Source organism: Pseudorasbora parva, chromosome 6, assembly GCF_024679245.1.
Source record: "Pseudorasbora parva isolate DD20220531a chromosome 6, ASM2467924v1, whole genome shotgun sequence".
NCBI lineage: Eukaryota > Metazoa > Chordata > Actinopteri > Cypriniformes > Gobionidae > Pseudorasbora > Pseudorasbora parva.
In genome coordinates this window covers 27,896,506-27,915,340 of record NC_090177.1, presented here as the reverse complement: position 1 = coordinate 27,915,340, position 18,835 = coordinate 27,896,506, and the positions used below count along the sequence as shown (strand labels likewise).

At 35.8% G+C, this 18,835-nt stretch overlaps 1 protein-coding gene across 1 annotated transcript in view; it reads left to right on the top strand.

The window, feature by feature from the left end:
* The first annotated feature begins 373 nt into the window (after positions 1-373).
* The window catches only part of plagl2 (pleiomorphic adenoma gene-like 2), a 59,453-nt gene continuing 40,991 nt past the window's right edge, over positions 374-18,835 (top strand). The window contains exon 1 of the mRNA XM_067446562.1: positions 374-523. The gene's annotated coding sequence lies outside the window, so the exon portion shown is untranslated. The remainder of the gene's footprint in view (positions 524-18,835) is intronic.

Here is an 18,835-nt window from a genome sequence, read left to right as displayed (position 1 = left end):
ATGAATAATTGAATTCAGCTCTTAATGATTTAAGACTATTGCTTAAATACAGTCACGATAAAAGTTGCATTGCAAAACAGCGCGGCGTCCTGTACAAAAATAAAGAGCTTGTTGACTTAGTCACCTTGCATTAAACATGCCTGCATTAAATAATTTAAAAACGCTATCGGCTGTCTCAATCCTTTTACTTTCGATACACGGCGATCCGGCGACGAGCCTCATCAGTCCCGCCGCTATCCACCATTAATCATAACGGTGTGTAAACTACAACCATAGACAGTAAAACACACAACACACACGCGCGCGCACAACAGTTTACCAGCCCCTGTGAAAAGTTTGTGAAAGTGGCCTGACGTCACACTCCCACAATGCTCGCGCGCCCCATAACTCTGCTGCTGCAGCCTGAGGAGCGCGAGACACTCAGGCCCCGAAAAAAGAAAAATTAGAGAAAAAAATTGGAAAAAATAATAAAACAACAGATCAAGAGGAGAAAGACCGGGAACGGTGGCGTGGGGGTCCCACGGTAGGTTTGCGCTTAGTCGGTGCTGGAATGTGACGGCGGTTCCTTGTGAAATTGACTAATGCGGCGCTGGAAAGTTTTTGGTGGCAACTGGTCGTTTTTTTTTTTTTTTTTCTGCAAGTCCTCATAATGTAGCTGCACGATGTGATGTGTGCATGTTTTTTTAATGAGATCCCGATAATTAATACAACTCGTTCGGCCGCTGATCGATATGGCAGATGATACAAGAGTGCTTCGTAGTAATAACAACCTTGATATTTTCTCCCGAGCCGACGTCATTTATTTTTGGCTCATTTTTGTGAAACATTGCTCAGGCTCCGGGTATTTAATTTTTAATAGCACGTTCGCAAACTCCATCGATAAATACAGCGCGAATGCAATTTGTTTACAAGCCGATACATTTGCTTTTGATCGATCGTCGGCTCGGCTGTGTCTGTTGATGTTCAGTGTGACTTTGGAGTGAATAGTTGAATTTTGACTAATTTCTGAATATTTATGTATATGTGCTGTAGACACACGCGAGCTGAAGCGCCGTTCCTGTTGAGTTTCAAACATTACGTTTATAAAACGCGTGTCTATTAATAGTTCACTTCTTGATATGAGAAAATCTCACTGGGCTGTAAATATGCAACTATTTTTTCGTCTGGTTTGTCTTGTGCTGTTGCTCTGCCTCTCCATGCTTGCTATGGCTTATCTGCTGCTCGTCATTTGTTGGCCACAGATCGGATGTTCCTGGGCGGATTGTGACTTTTGTATAATGCCGTCTTGTGTGCAAAACTTTTTGTTTGTGTGCTCCTATCAAGAGGTACTTAACAAACAAGAGTGTCAAGCGGTGGGTTGAGGTGTGGGGCACCTCGTTATAATGGTCATTTACATGTTGCTTGGCGTAGTGGTCATATGTATGACACATTTTTAACAATCTTTCTGCTAAGAAATAATCCCAGTGTGCGTGTGAGGCATCGGTGAACTTTGTTTACACTGTAAACAAATTGAACCTACTAAATTGAAAACATAAGTTTACGTTCTGTGTTCAGTTTGTAATTAAAAAAAAAAATCAAAGCGTGTCAAAGTCATAACTTGCAGAGATGAGGTTATTAGACTTTTCTAACCTTTTGAATAAATTCAAGACAAATGGCATGCATTTTATGAAGTTCATTGATGGACACGGATATGTTGTTAGAATGATGAAAACTTGTTTACAGTGGAAGTGAGCTCCTTGAAAGGTTTTAAGGGATCAAATTAAAAGTTTTGACCTTTGATCGCAAATATTTTTTTTATAAAATCGACTAATCATCCATCCGTAAAGCACATTTCAACACTAGTCACATGCACAAAACACCTGTGGCTGTGACATCTTTCTCTCTAGCCTTAAGAAGGTTTAAATTGTGGTGGCAAAGTTTCTTTTGGCCATTTTGAACATTGTTACTAATCACAAAAACGCAACTGAAACACTGAAAACATTGGACAATAAGTACAACACTAACATTTTGCATTGCAGAGAGCTCATTAAAGTGATTTGTAAGGGACAGGAAATTGAATCAAAGTTCATTTTTTGTGTGTGAGCATAACTGCGACCAGTCTTTAATTCTCCAGTCAATATATGCTGTATCTGTGTGACATCTCTTTCTCAAATCTGTGCATTGATGGTTAAAACCTGCATTATGGAGTGAACTCTTTGGCTTTGCTTTGTTATATCTTTTGCACTTGTTTGTGTTGCGCTACATTTGTTGCTGTGCGAGTTGATGTGGTGTATCTAAATGAAACTTTTCACTTAAGCTGGGTTCATTGGACATGTGTGAAAAGAGCTTGTAAATGGCTTCCTAACAGTGATTGATAAAGAACAGGTTGTGACGAGCTCTTGTTTGGTGGTTGTGCTCCATCATGGCTCTACTTCCACTGCCTCGAGCTTCATAATAAGGAAATGGAAGTGAGATCGTCACGAGACAGTGCTTTTGTTATTGACATAGCATGTTGAAACGCATATTGTGATGAGCGAGACCGTTCAGTTTTTCAGCATCTGCTCTGGGTTGCTTCTGAGGATCTTTACAATGGTTTGACCGATTCGAGCTCATTTATTTTCATGTCTGAATTCTTCTTGCGTGAAGGAGAATTGGGAAATCAATGTAAATATTTCCTGAAAATATTTCTGGTGCTTGTTCCAAGTTGTATTACTCTTCAACGCGAGTTATTTATTTCAAACATTTTCCTCGAAATGTTCTGTCTTTTGACATGACTCTGCTTTTTTGTCTGTTGTGAGAGATGTAGATGTTGTGAGGCGTTTCAAACAAACGCTTCAGCAGTTTATTTTTCATATGGGTTCTCTGAAAAGGCGTCTTACATGCTTGATTCAGTGTGTGAGTTCGAGAGAGAGAGAGAGAGAGAGAGAGAGAGAGAGAGAGAGAGAGAGAGAGAGAGAGAGAGAGAGAGAGAGAGAGAGAGAGAGCATGTGCATCAAGGGGGGTTTCTCCTCTGAAAACATCCCACAATTCCTTGCTCCTCGGTGGGTAACAGGCTGATTATCATGAGAAAGCACATCAGAGGGGTTAATAGGTAGGACAGGCTTTGGAGAGCACAAACGCTACTTAATACCCAGTGTAGAATGGGGATCAGCCCTCATCTGAGTCCTTATATCCTCCACTTATAGCAGTGCAGAGTGAACGGGGACGATGCTGTGCCTGAAATTTGTGCCAAGTTACCGTAATATAGCTATTTATTTTGCATTATGATTTAAGTGTTGCGAGTCAATAATATGGGCTTGTGGATCAGCTGATGAGTCTGGTTGTATTTGCAGTCATGAGCATAGAATGTGTGTTTGTTATTTGGCTGGATCCAGGTCTGAAATGGGCACTGGGGATGGGGAGTGTTTATGTGGACAGAATGAACAGTAGCTGACCTGGTCACTCAGTCGCCCCATAAAAAAAAGGGAGGAGAGATAGAAAGATAAAATCAGGCCAAGTTCACGAGGCGTCTCAACACACCAGATTTGATTCTTATCAGAAAATGATTCATCTCAGAACTGTCAGAAAAAAAATATTTGTTTCAGGTTTCAGATTTGAAATATCGGTGGACCCAAATAGAATTCAAAGATAACAAAGATTATAAAATACAATCCACTCAAAATTAAAACCAGATCGCATGTTTTATACAGATATTAACACTTAGATGTAGAAATTAACTTCACTTTACACTTTATTTGAAGGTGTCCATGTTACAATGTACATATAAGTACTGAGCTTATTAAAAACACAATTTATAGTAATCACTATGGTATCTGCATGTAACGTAAAATATACACTACAAAATAAAGTTACCATGAACTCAATATGTTGGAAAATTTTACTGTTTGCTAAAACTTTGGTTACACTTTTTTTAAGGTGTCATTGTTGCTGTGTAATTATATATTTAAGTACTGAGAATATTAATTAAAAACATGTACTTACTATTGGATTAGGGTTTGGTTGAGGGTAAATTTCATGTGATTATGCATAATTTACTGTTATTACTACACTCAAAAAAATGACTTGTTGAATTTATTTAAAAAAGCAGCATCAAGTGGTTCCACACCACTATATTGAGTAATTTTTATAACTAACACTTTAGTTATATGAACAAAAGAAATTCAAGTAAAGTTGACAATTTCTTTGAGTAAATCCAACCCATTTGAATCTGTCAGTTATATAATATTTATATGTGCAGTTTACTTAATAATGTTATGTTACATGTATATTATTATGTAAGTTGAACACGTTTATTGATTTAATTTACCTTATTGAATTAACTATTTGCTGTAGAAGTGCAAGTGGAAAACTTTTAAATAACAAGCATATTTTAAGAAACAAACGGCAAAATTAACTAATTGGGCAAACTTAATTTTATTGAGGGCAGGAATTCCATCCGATGATTGTGTGCCCACAGCGTCAACACAGGCACCACTCTTCTGCATAATGGTAACCACAATACTACAGAAACTCTAGATGTGTAACATAACTGAACATTAAACACTACCGTAAACTAACAACATCTTTCCTTCTACTGAAAACCCCATAAAATAACACTTTAATCCCTAAATTCACACTCCTTATGCAGTCCCTTAGCATACTTGGAACTACAGATCCACTGTCCAGTTTGTTCGTTTTTAATCTGCAATGTTAAGTTGACCGAACAAACACTTAAGTAAAGCTGACAATACTATTTTTTTTAGTAAAACAACTCACTAAAATTTAAGTTCATGTAGTTACATGAGTTTTTTAAGTCATGTGAACAAGGATGATTTGAGTGCAAATAACAACAGTTGACGTTCATTTTTCTGGAGTGATACATGTATATGTAACAAAAACCTTGTAAAATAAAGTGTTACCTAAATCTTTTTGAAAATATTAAAAGTTGTCTTTTTTTTTCGTCACAAAAAGAAACAAGTCCAATAAAATACTCTTTTTCACATAGAATATTTTAAATTTAGCAGATATGGTTAACTTATAGTTACAGTTTTAGAATATGTCATCAAAGAACCAAAAAATTAAGATTGATAATAATAACAATAATTATGTGTGATCATTGACAAGTATTGTACTCTTACACAAAGAAATTGGGCTTAAAAAGTAAAAGATGAACAAGAAACTAATTTGAATCTGTTTAGAGTTTACTGTAAAACTGATAAAACATTTAACCTAAAAAATTGCTTCATGTGGTAAACTAATAATTTTTTACCCAAAATAGGACAAATTTTCATTTCAAGTGATTTAGAAGTCACATAGTTCCTTAAGGTAACAAAGTTAGTCACCTAGTTTTGTTTTTACAGTGTGGAAATTCATCAATCTAAATAACTTTTCAATGTATTTTGCTCAACATTTTTTGAAGTATTTTCTGTTCCCTCATCAATAAGCTTTTGATATGCATGATATAATGCAGCACAAATGTAGAAGACAAAAAAAGAAAAAAGTATAATTCTAACTAATAATCAAATCTAAAGCGTATTTTGTGAGGAGATAATGGCGTTTAGAAGGGGTATAAAAACCATTTGAGAAAGAGCAAATCCGAGCTCATTAATTGCTGGAGAAAGTGTCATGTGACCCGAACAAAGAATAATAGAAAAGAAACCCACACATAAACACTACATGTGTAAATACACACTAATGTTCTTGACAGCTTTGCAAAACAAGTCCAAACACAAAGTTCACATGTCCACACACCACAACCGAGGTGCACACGCACAAGAAAAGAGCGTCTTTTTCCCCTTCGCTGACAAGCATTCTGACTGCACTTGCAGTATGCGGCGCCTTTAGATAGTAAGAAGACGCTAGATGTTTGAAACGCATAGCACCACTGTACATGAGCAAATGTGCTTTTGAAAGCAGTCAGCCAGGTGTGGCTTTTCAAGGCCCGAGTCTATCCATCACTGAACACCACTTATGCTGCAACCCCTCCTTCTCTTCCTTCAGATCCCCCTCGTCCATTTTTCCACCCCAAAGATGGGTCTTCTTCCCCTCCGAGCTACTTTCTCACTCGTTTACTGTCTCTCTGCTATCTTTGTTGTGAATTTATGGACTTTCTTAAGGAAATGTACTGTGCAGTAAATTCTTATACCTCACTGATACACACCGTTAAGAAAGATGTTATAATGTTCTGTAGGTTTTTAAAAAATAGTGAAAATAGTGCCATTAAATCCGTAAATTATAGTGGAAGCTCACTAGAAACCAGATGAAAACGACCCCTCTCTGTTAATCTGTAATTGACACATTTAAGCAGATATTTCTACCTGATCTAATCCTAAAACTTAGTTTTGTTGGTGTAACCTAATGCATTTAGCTTCTGTAATGTTAAATACTATTTTATACTTGAGTCAAATGAGTAAAATGATTACATTAAAAACTTTTTCCCCCCGGTGCTTTCCCAGAGTTTGATCAGCCTTGGATGGAAATATCAGTCAAAATTTGAATGAGAATATGATTGAGAGGAATAGAAAGAAATACAAATACAACACGTTTTTGTTATGAGATCGAATAGTATGCAAGCACTCATTTACAGCGACGCCAGGAAAATTCAGAGATAGCCTCCCTTGAGCTTGTTGGGTTCTCATTGAGATTGTAAGAAGGGAGTAGTGAATTACAGACAACAAGAGGCTGTAATTGGCTGATCACACTGCCAATTTGATAATGCACATCAATTCATCGATGACCATCACACAGATCTCAATTCTGGGCACACAGCACACAATAATGGTAACATTCGTTGGATTATTTTTGAGTATGATTGTGTCATTTTGAGTAGAAAAGGAACTCCAGATGTCACAAAACAGCAAGTTATGAAACCTTACAACAAAAGCAATGATCAAACAGTGTAAATACAGCTGGAAAACAGAGGAAAAAAAAATCAACCTTATAAATTATTCATGCACGAATGCACGATGGGAACACCAGTATCAGAAAAGTTGAGTAGGTTTAACTTAACACCGATACTCACCCTTACATTTCTACAAGCATGAATTGAGTACTAATATCGAATTTACTTTTTTCCCCTGTAGAAATTACATTTGTTTTTTTCTGTAGTATTTACTTCACCACAGTGTGTGGGTATAAAACAGCATATTCAGTATAATTATAAATCTCATTATTTGTAGTCTTTAGCATAATGCTGCTTACTTCTTTGTGAACTGTTCTACAACTAGGGATGGGCATTTTTGTATATTTTTCATTTCGATCATTGTTAGGTCTAAAAAACAAGTAATCGATTAACCGTGGAGATACCGTCTCCGTCATGGAGATATGAAGCTATTTTAAGAACGTTACGAAAATGTATGTTGACAAAAACATGAGATGTCTATGTAAATATGAACATATGACTATAAAAAAATAACTGCTATATTATGATGCATAAATGTCTTTGAAAAAGAAACGAAATAACCGTCTCAAAAAACCCAGTCAATAATATTGGACATTGTATTTGAGCTGAAACTGAATACACCACCCCGCAGAGCTTTGCTAGCGGATTAATAAACTCAAAACGCATCCTATGTGAGATTAATCAGATATATGCCTATATATTACAATTTACATCTGCCCAAAAGGAAGCAAATGCGCACATCAACTTGGCCATGCTAGTATTTTACAGGCTTGAAAACGAAACTCATTTTGAATGCTCTGTTCCCTTAACAACAACGAAAACACACGAGCAACAAAACCACAGATCATTTACAACACTATAATCGTGTTCTCATTATAATTCTATGTAGCCTACATGACAGATTGGCGCTGCAAATAAGTGTATTTTTCATGATCAAAGTGAGTACAGCATCACTGCGCATTTTGCACAACCGTGCTCTTATTATGATGCTGTGTTGGCGCTGCGCATCTTTCACTGTATTTCACGATCATTCACAGTGCTAGTTCCAGGCATCAGCATTTCAGTTTCACTTTATTTTAAGGTTTGGAAGGTGTGCTGTCTAACGCTAACCAATCAGACCCCAGTTACCGTCCAAAATGCCGCAATAACCAATCCGATAAATATACAAATATATTTTTTAAAATCTTCGTTTTCATGATCGACCGTCGCTGTCACGCTTGAGTACTCCCACTGTTGCTCATCCCTATCTGCGACCTTAAAAAGCTGATGTGAAATGTAATTCTGTTCCATAAATTGATTGTAAAGTTTTATCAGGTACATTAGGTAAAACCATATAAAAGCTATAACACTGTGGAAGAAAACAAAGCATCAAAAACCGTCATAAGGAAAGGATATGAAATTAGATGTTAAATATTGAAAAGTTTGTGTACCTCAAATGGCTACCACATTGCTCACAGTCACATTCAGAGAATCCAGAAGACATGGCGCGTGATTATATGACTCAGAGAGGAAAAAGAAAGCTAGATGATGAGGGAAAGAGTCACTGAAGAGGGCTGGAGAAAAACTGTATGATTCATGTAGTTGTTTGAGTTGCATCACGCAGATATCTAAAGCAGTGGAAGAAACGGTTTAGTTGGTTATTGATGTACAGATAGGCCTGTTTAAGATGTGCTGGTCATTCAGTGAAATGTCAGGTGTTTTCATGGATTATTATACACTGCTAGATTCTGCAAGTGAGGAAGGGGGAAAAAAGAGTTGTGTATCCCAAGATTGATTGGTATTCTATACACGTATTAAAATGAATTGTGATGCCATAACTTGCAGTTTTTCCTCAAAGGGTTAGTTTACCCAAATATTAAAATTAGCCCATTGTTTACTCACCCTCAAGCCATCCTAGGTGTACATGACATTCTTCTTTCAGACTAATAAAATAATAGTTCTATTAAAAATGCCCTGGCTCTTCCAAGCTTTATAATGGCAGTGACTATTGGGTCATTTTTGGAAGTCCATAAAAGTGCATCTGTCCTTCATATAACTGCTCCACACGGCTCCAGGGGGGTAATAAAGGCCTTCTGAAGCAAAGTGGCGCATTTGTGTAAGAAAAATGTCCATATTTAAAACTTTCTAGAATAAAATAACTAGCTTCCGGCAGTCGGTGGTATGACTTTACGGCAAAAGAGTAACCCCTAATGCATGGCAATTTTAAAGGCTCTTGTGCATAGTGCTGGGCAACAAACTCAAGCCCCTCTAATATCGAAATCCGCCATCATTTCTCTTTAAAAATTCTAATTTTAATCTAATTCATGAACAGTGTTTTGGTTTGCTATATCCCCTGCACTTCTGCATTCATCAATCCGCATGCGGCAAGGGTCAAGGGTTACTCTTTCATCATAACATTTTACTCTGTCACTTGCGCACCGCTGACCGCCGGAAGCTAGCTATTTTAGTCTATAGTTTTAAATATGGATAATTTTCATACACAAATGTGCCACTTCATTTCAGAAGGCCTTTATTAACCCACCAGAACCGTGTGGAGCAGATATATGATGGATAGATGGACTTTTATGGACTTCCAAAATGACCCAACTGTCAATGTCAAAGAGCCAGGACTTGAATGTCATTGTGATGGGGTTCTTAGATGGGAAGGAAGGAGGCGGGAACAAGCGAACATTCAACAAACTTTAATTTCAAAATAAATAAACAAAACGAAAGTAAACCGCGGGCAGCCCCTCACAGACGACTGCCCGCATACACACAACAACATAAAATCCAGGCCTGGTCCTCTCTCGTCTTCCGCTGCCTTCGCTCCTCCTTTTATGCTCCCGTCACTCGGCCGCGAGACGAGACTGGTGTGACGTGCAGCTGGCACTCATTAGCACTCGTCACCGGCCTGCTCTCACAGTCCCTCGCCCCGCTGCTTGCCACAGTCATATACACCTAGGATGGCTTGAAGGTGAATAAATCATGGGCTAATTTTCATTTTTGGGTGAACTAACCCTTTAAAATCCGTTCACACTATAAATGATAACTATAACAATAAAGATATAGTTCTAAAAAATCATTCCAAAAATAAAAGAGTAGCAAAGTTTGCAACACAACTATAACAACAATTGTACAGAAAAACGATTCAATAGAATCACTTTGCGAACTTTTTCCAGTTGATATAATCATTGACATCCAATCAGAATCCATTCAGATAAACTAAACTTTATTGTCCTCTGGTTTTTCTGCTAATATTATGATGCTTTTAGTTATGAGTCTTGTTGTGGAGCAGCTTTTAATCATATTTACTATGCATTAGTCAGAATAGCAAAAATAAAAACGTTTTATTTACACATATATGAGCATGTTTATGAAAGAAAGAAGCTTTAAACTTGTGCCTTTCATTTTCTAGAAAGCCTACAAACTGTATACATTAGATGGTTTTACTTAATGAAGGATCTATTTAATAATATCATTAGGGGTTAAACTGATCAGCCCCATGGCACTTATATATGATTCACAGATTGATTGCAAAGTTTAACTGTCATAGAGTGAAAGTTTATCATTTGCATGTGTTTGGTCTTGCCAAGTTACATTTAAGCGATTTTACGCCATTCCAGAACAAGAAGAGGCAAAAGATAACTTCAAGTGACATCAGCCAATAAAAATGTTAATTGTTAACGTTAATCAAACAACACAACATGGCTTTAATAGAGATTAATCTATATTTGATTTATGGTGACAGGATTTTACCAAGTACATATATGTTCCTTGATCAACATCTCTGTTGATCCTGGAACGACATTCCAATCAAGCAATCAGATTTGAGAGACACGTTTACAGTTTATGTCAAGTTTAGGCTTACAACCAGGGTTAGGTGTTTCTACATCAGTGTTATTCACGTTTCCCTCTGATTTTGGGGATAACTTATAGGGTAGGGTTAGTTTAGGGTTAGGGATAGGGTTAGGATACATTTTCAGACAGGAATGCTGTTCCATGATCAACAAAATATGTTCACGGTGACCTCTATAGTGTTATTTTACATTTAGGATTACATTTCTGTACCTGAATCCTACTGTTAAGGCCTATTCACATCAAAAACAATACCTATATTAGCGTTCAAACCAATGGACAATATCGCTATGTTTATTCTAGCATGTGTCTGCTCGAGTTTGTCAGGTTGGATTCTGATTGGCTGTCAATGTTTTTAGCGTTCATCAGCTGGATAAAATCATTCTGAAAGTGATTCATACAGTATTGTTTCTTTTTGCTGTTATCGTTATTGTTGTGGTGTGATCTTTGCTATTCTTTAATATTGAGAACAATTCTTAGAACTATATCTTTATAATTATCATTCTTTAGACCTTACTTTATTTGTAACTGCTATATTGTATTTGTCTATACTTGTAATTGTTCTTAAAAACTTGCCTTTAAAACTTTATAATAAGTGTAATAAAGTATTTACAGATCATTTGTAAATAGTTAATTAATAGTTTATAAACTGTAGTTAATACATTCATAGCCTAAGATAAAATAAGTGAGTTCTTCATTCTTTGTTAACATCTCATTAACTGGGAATAGTTATCTCTTTAGATTAGGTCACAGAAACTTGGTGGAAACTTTATTGGACATTAATTGCGTTTTTATTAAAAGTATATTAATTTTTTTTTTACAAAAACATTAAGCCGATCCCCACAGCTAAACATTAAAATTAATAAATAAATAATGCTGTCAATATGAATTACAAATACTCATAAGATCATATTATTAAAATACATCCATAAGGATTATACACTGTAAAATGTAATAAGTTGACTTTACTTTTAAAAAATGAAAAAAGTAAAGCAGCGTATAATTTTTTTGTTGGCAAAATGTAACAAAATTTGTACAGAAAACTTGTTAATGAAGTATATTAACTCAAAATTATTAGTTGTGTTAAACAGTTTTTAGTGCTCACATTACTAGGAAAATATTAAAAAACCGATTGCCTTAACATTCTCAAGTAAGCTGAACTTTAAAAAATAAGTGAAGACAAAAAACAACAACTCAATTCAACACATATTTATTAATTAATCGGTTTCCACGTTTTCTTCAAGTAAAGTGAACATATTTTTAGTAGTTCATCTAGCATGAATGCACTTAATACTCAATTAAGTAAGCTTAATTGCATCAAGTTGTTCTTACTTAAACAATTTGTGTCGACATAATTCTATCTGTGAGCTGAGGAAGTGTACTCCCAGAATGCATTGCAGCACGAATAAATTAATCACAGGGCAATTGTAACTCCATTTTATAATATTGTTTTTGGCTTTATTTTACCATTTTATTTGCTGTCTTTTGTCAGTATAACCCCAATAATGACAGCAAATGAACTTGTAATGGTCTTATTAAGTGTAAAAAAAAATGTTACCATTGTTGTGTTTTGCATGCTGAAGTCTGTGTGCGACTCAAGCATGGTCAATTGTTGGATATTGTCACAAATAAAGAGGCATTATACGAACACAATTAAAAGTTTGTCATAAGTGTTAGCAATAAAATGTTAAAATATCATTAATTGGCAATATAATATATTACTATATTATTAATATTTGGTAATATATATATATTACTTCCCTTCCTTTGAAATCAGATAACTGTGATTTCGTGATGCATCGCTGCTTTAATAGGAAGAGACTTACAGTAATATCAATTAAGTTCCAACCAAAGGGAACACTGATCACCATAATGGTGAGAATTTTAATTTTAGGAAATCAGCATAAATTTATGAAGTCAGCTTATGTGATGCTTTCCCAAAGTATTTAGTTGTATTGTCAATAACATTCAAGATGACTGGAAAATGAGTGAATGCAACTAAGAAGAACGATGACGCAGAAGTGGAGGAAATGAGTGAAAAGTCTATTAAGAATTGCCCCGCTTCAACCTATTGCCCGCCCACCGTTTTTTTTTTTGTTGTGGCAAAATGGTACTCAAACCAGTCAAGTAATGTTTCCTTGGGTTTTCTGAGTAACAAATGCATTAGCATGCAAATAGTTAATACGTAATTGTAAACATTTTAAGGAACTCTGAGTCTGAATATGAATGTAATTAATATCCCATAAAGGTTGGTTTAAAGCTCTTAATTAATGACATTTTCCGTGACCTAATCTAACGTGATAACTATATACCATTAATAAGTTGCTAACAAAGCATTATCTAGCTCTTTAAATGCAAGCTAAGTAAATAATAATAATTTGTTAATTTCAGTGACGATGAAGAACTCACTAGTCTATTAATCACTGTAAAAAATCATTTAGAAAAAGTTACCTGGTTTCCTTAAAATTTTGAGTTCATTGAAATTAAAATGTTTAGTTAATACAATGAACGACAACCTTTATTAAAATATTATTAAACGATTTTGTAAGCAAATTGGGTAATTGTGTGTGTTTTATTTCTGATGACGCAGTGAAACATGCCAAATAGTGCTATTTTCATGATTTATCAAAATTTTTGTGGTTCAGATACAATAATATTTTGAGTTTCTTTTTATTAAACACATTTCCTTCATTGTATCAACTCAAATTTTTAATTTCAATAAACTCAAAATTTTAAGGCAACCAGGTTAGTTACTTTTTTAAGTTAAACCAACAAAAACCAACATTTTTTTTTTGCAGTGTACAGTTTATAAACTATTAATTAACTATAAACAAAGTTTGCAAAGGTTTGTAAATACTTTATATAATATGCTTTATCTATGAAGATTTCTGAATCGCTAATAATTATTTATATATTTTTTATATATTTATATTCTATTTAAATATAATTAGGTTTTCTTTTAGTGTATCATTGCTTGGTTTTAACATTTTGAACTGTCATGCAAATTTTGTTGTTAAATCAGTCTGATGCCAAAACCCCTTTTTCTCACTTAATTGAAGTAGAATTTTCAGCAAATTAGTATTTATTAAAGGAGATATGTTTTTTTATTAGTAAGTATCACACTTGCACAGCACTCATATACTGTTTTTATTTATTCTGGGGCTTTATGAATGCCTCTGCAGTCTGTCATTTGTGGTCTATAGGGACAAAGTCTGGCAAATATTTTCTTATTTCTCTTTCCCTCCTTCACTGTGTGAAGCTCTATAAACTTGCTTTATGGTTCTGGAGCTTTGCCCACAGCTCTTCATTAATGTGCATTTGTGCATTAGTGTTTTTACGCAAAGTTTTCATGCTGGCATAATTTGGCTTTCTTTAGTTTGTCATGGGACCCTCTTTAGTAAGCAAGTGCATAGTTTGTGAGAGAAACCCCAAATCAGATACCCTTACCGTGATTAAACGGGAGATATTTAAAGTTGTAGCTTAATTTCTGATGACTTAATGTGAGTTTGACTGAGAAATGTTTCCTGGCAGCACATGAGAGCGAGGTGGTTGCCATCTCATTGTGTGCGGTCAGGTGTGTGGTCCGCCGAATCCATTGTTACGTTTTCAGCTGCAAACCAGTGAAGAATCGCTAGAAGCTCTTGGTGTCGGTGTTCACTCCGAAAATATACGAGTGGAGGAGGAAAGACAAATAATGAAATGAAAGGAGTCATGTATCATGATGTGACTACTTTATGGTCATGCATATTACTAATGCTCCGAAACTGCTCGCACTATCTCTGTTACTCTTAAACAGACATAATTAGCAAATAAATTAAGTCCTTTGTAGATGCATGAGTCACTTCTCGCTCTCTCTTTTTCTCTAACCTCTAATGTCATTTCTAGAACTTTATTGGCATGTTTATTTATTTCATTTTTTGGGATAAAACCCCCCCCCAAAAACAACATGCAAAGTACACATTAATTCTGTAGCTATACAAACAAACAAACTGATTGATTAGGGAGAAATGAGGTGCCAGTAATGTAATAAACAGAGGTGGAAAGTAACAAATTACTCGCGTTACTGTAATGGAGTAGTTTTTTTTGTGTACTTCTACTTTTTTAAGTAGTTTTAAAAATCTGTCGTTTTACTTTTACTTAAGTATGTTTTGTTTGAAGTATTGTACTTCACTAGCCTGGATGCCAGCCGAACTTAGCCCCGCCAACAACATTTTTAGGTCTGGCAGTTCGGTCTGGCCTCGCTCCATAGAGGAGTAATTATCTCCAAACAGAAACTGTTCGGACCAATGAAATCATCAGGGCGGGCTTTAGACGATGACGGACAGATGATAAACAGTAGCGTAATCATGCACGTCATCAAAGGGGCTTGGATTATATTTGTTCAAATCTTAAATGGAGAGCTTATTTGTATATGCATTCACCTTCACAATTTCTCTCAAAAATGATGATCATGTTGGGTAAGTACTCTGTTTATCATTCAATTCTTTTATTTTTTTTATAACCACGGCAAAGATCATTTATTCCAGCGCGTGTGCAGACAGGGTTGCCAAGTTTTTACAACAAAACCCACCAACTACTAGCCCAAAACAATAGCTTCTCTGGGGGGTTCTTCGGGAAAAAAAATGGTGTTTGGAGAGTAAATTGTGTGTTATTTTGGCAAGGTTGCCAGCTAAAATTCACATTCATGGGTCTGTATATCACATAATAGTCTCTTCAACCCGCGGACATAGAAAACAACCCGCAGGAAAAAAACGCGGCCTTGGCAACACAGTGCAGTTGAACTCTGTTGACATTTGACGATGCGTCCCTTCGTTGCTCTGATTGGTTGTTGGTCTATCCAGTTGAGGTCTTTCCTGGTTCGATTGAAACGCGCCCCATAATCACAGCCCAATGGAGCGGTTTCAGACTCATATTCTAACTAGAATTGAGTATGACCACGTCGGGCTAGTACTTCACTACATCTTAAACCACATCTGTTACTGAGTAAAAATAAATAATACGAAAGTAATAAATAATAATCAGGAAAAATCGCGATACAGAAACAACTGCATTGAATTGAAGGGTGGGAGAGAAAAAGCGCACAAAAAGATGGAGACGGACACGACAGGCGTCAGTAACGCAGACCCAGCTGAAAGCGAAACGCTGTTGTGAACCTCTGTCTAGTATGAAAATACTTTGGATATAGAAAAAATTTCGTGGTGTTTTGTCCTGGAGGATATATCCAATTTGCAAAAAATGTGGATGCAAATGAGGAAACACATAGAACATGTTTGGGAACACATACCACTGTGCAGATAAAGGTATGTTTATAATTTAAGGCCAGATTATTTCTGTGATACAGAGGGGATCCCGGAATCCAGTCATGCCAATTGAATTTACTGTATAATGCAGATGTCACATGAAACGCTAACTGATGGATGAATAAATAATTCGAAAGTATAGCTGTACAATAAATCAAATCGCGACATGGTCTGTGAATATTAAAGCGCAAAACACTGCTATATAAATATATGATCTGCGTTCTGTCTCTGCGTGAATGAGCAGCGCCGTTTGGCCTACTATATACTCAAGTAGGCTACCTATGATGCTCGTGGTGTTTTAACATCTCACAATCCATATTTGGACATGAACATTTCCAGAGCTGATCTGAGAGAAACCCTAATGAGCATTTTCACCATTTTATTTGGATTTTTTTTTTTTAAACAGTCAAATATAGCCTGACAAGATGTTTGGTCTGGAAACTCACCATTGACAGGGATCAATCCGAGGGGCGGGATAAACGGTTGTCTTTCAAACTCCCTCTGCATGGCGTGCACGCGATAGGATAGCGCTAAACCAACCAGAGCAACGAAGGTGAAACAGAGCTCCTTGATAGATTAAACATTCGCCGTATCCGGTCGGCAAAACTCAGAACACATCTTCCCTTTTTAAGAATGACTTCAGTGCCGTTCTTTTCTTTTTTTGTCCTTTTCTCAGAGAAAAGCTTAACTCCAAGTCTTCCAGAGTCGCGGTCAGAGCTGTTTCGAAAGACCGCCGTTCGCCAGTTTCTGTGTTTACTAGAAGCACGCAAGTGCAACTCGGCCGTCGTCATTATGGCCTTGCCCACCGACTCTATACACGATGTGATTTGCCCGGCAAGAGTTAGGCATTACAGCTCAGATTGGTATTGAGAATTGCTAGACGACACTTGCGGGCAGATTAAATTTGCTGCCGCTAGGGTGCATCTAGTGCGTCTAAGTCAAATACACTCTGAAACAGGACTTCACTAAAACCTTTCAAAGTAAAGTTTGGTTTAACTAGAAGAAATTATGACATAAATATATTATTGTAGACCTACAATATAATATACTTGTCATAATAATAATAATAATAATAATAATAATAATAATAATAATAATAATAATAATAATAATAATAATAATAATAATAATAATAAATAATTGAAACATTATTTAAGAATATATTTTTTAATCCATTGTTTAATTTAGTAATTCTCTGTTTTGCAGCACCTTTCCAAAAAAAAAAAAAAAAAATAGATAAAAGTTTGTTACATTTGATTACCACTCTTTTGGTCATACACTTGTATTAAATCATAAAAAGAAACATTTCACAGGACTTTATTATTCTTTAACATTTTAATCAATGAATGATAACAATAAGCTGTTAATCTATTTCATAATCATTTATTGAATTTAAATGATTAGACATGTTTTATTGTCATTTTTTTTAACAATACCGTTTAGACAATACAGTGATGCTGTTAAACTGATGTTTTCATATTGTTAAAATTTCATTCTGTCACTACCCTACACATGAGATTCCCCCACCCCGCTGTTAAAAAAGTAACTCAGAAACTTTTATTCCTGAGTATATTTTAAACAAACTACTTTTTGCTTTTACTTGAGTACATCTTTAGAGTGGCAATTTTACTTGTACTTAAGTAAAATTGAATTGAAGTAATAGTACTTTAACTTGAGTAGAATATTTTGTTAGTCTTTCCACCTCTGGTAATAAAAGTAAGAACAAGATAAACTGAACAAATATTTTGTCAGGGGCTAAATTAAATGCTTTTATTCCGCTCAACAAAGACTATGGCTGAAGTAATTTGAAAAGAAAAGTAAAATAATTATTAATAAAATTTAAAAAACTGAACGTTGAATGGGCCAATCAACAAGTCAAATATAATATTTAGAATACCTAAAACAAAAAGAGTAATTTAAGGGTCAGGACAGGTAGAAATCAATCAACATTAAAAACAGCATATAATAATAATAATAATAATAATAATAATATATAAAATAAAACTGTTTCATTTTTACTGTAAATTCTGAAGGTATTCTGCTCAAATATGAGGTTTTCTTTAGCAGATGCTCCACAGAAAAAACACTCAACATTGTAAGATCAGCATTGAGCTTTTTTCAACCCAGGGTCAGAATTCTCACAGGTGTACCTGTACATTAGTTTCTGACAATTCAAATATGTGGTCTGCCTATGTCTTCCATCTATTCTCAGGCTAACCACAGCTCACTCCAGTGGCAACATTGCAAAATTGTAGATGCGGATTTCCTCTCAAAAGGGATAGCGAGAGAAAAGGAGGGAACAAAGGGAAAGAAATGAAAGAGAGAGAGAGAGAGAGAGAGAGAGAGAGAGAGAGAGAGAGAGAGAGAGAGAGAGAGAGAGAGAGAGAGAGAGAGAGAAGCTCTGGTGTTAACAAATGACCTCTGTTGCTTGCTTTCTTCCTCTCTTTCACTCTCACTCCCTCTCTCTTCTTCACAAAGTCCAGAACAACAACAACAGGAGGAGAGAGGGAGAGAGAGAGAGAAATGAAAGTAGAGAGAGGACTGTGGGTCTCTTTCTGTGTGCCCTCCAGTGGCAGCGTGAAGTTTTCAGTTTGATTGAAGGGCCCTTTTCTCTGCTGTGTGGTGTGAAAGCTGTCCTAATTGAATGATAAAGTGGCCCGAGATGGAGTCCAGTGAATAGGCAACAATACACAGCCTGTGTGTGGTAGAGGGGTTTTTTTGGTTCTCGTCCAGGCCGCTCTCTCTCTTTCTTTTTCTCGCTAGCTCTCTCTCCCCGCTGCGAGTGGGGGTCCCATTATCGAGCGCTCTGCTAGATTCGGTCACATGACTCCTCCCTGCCCGC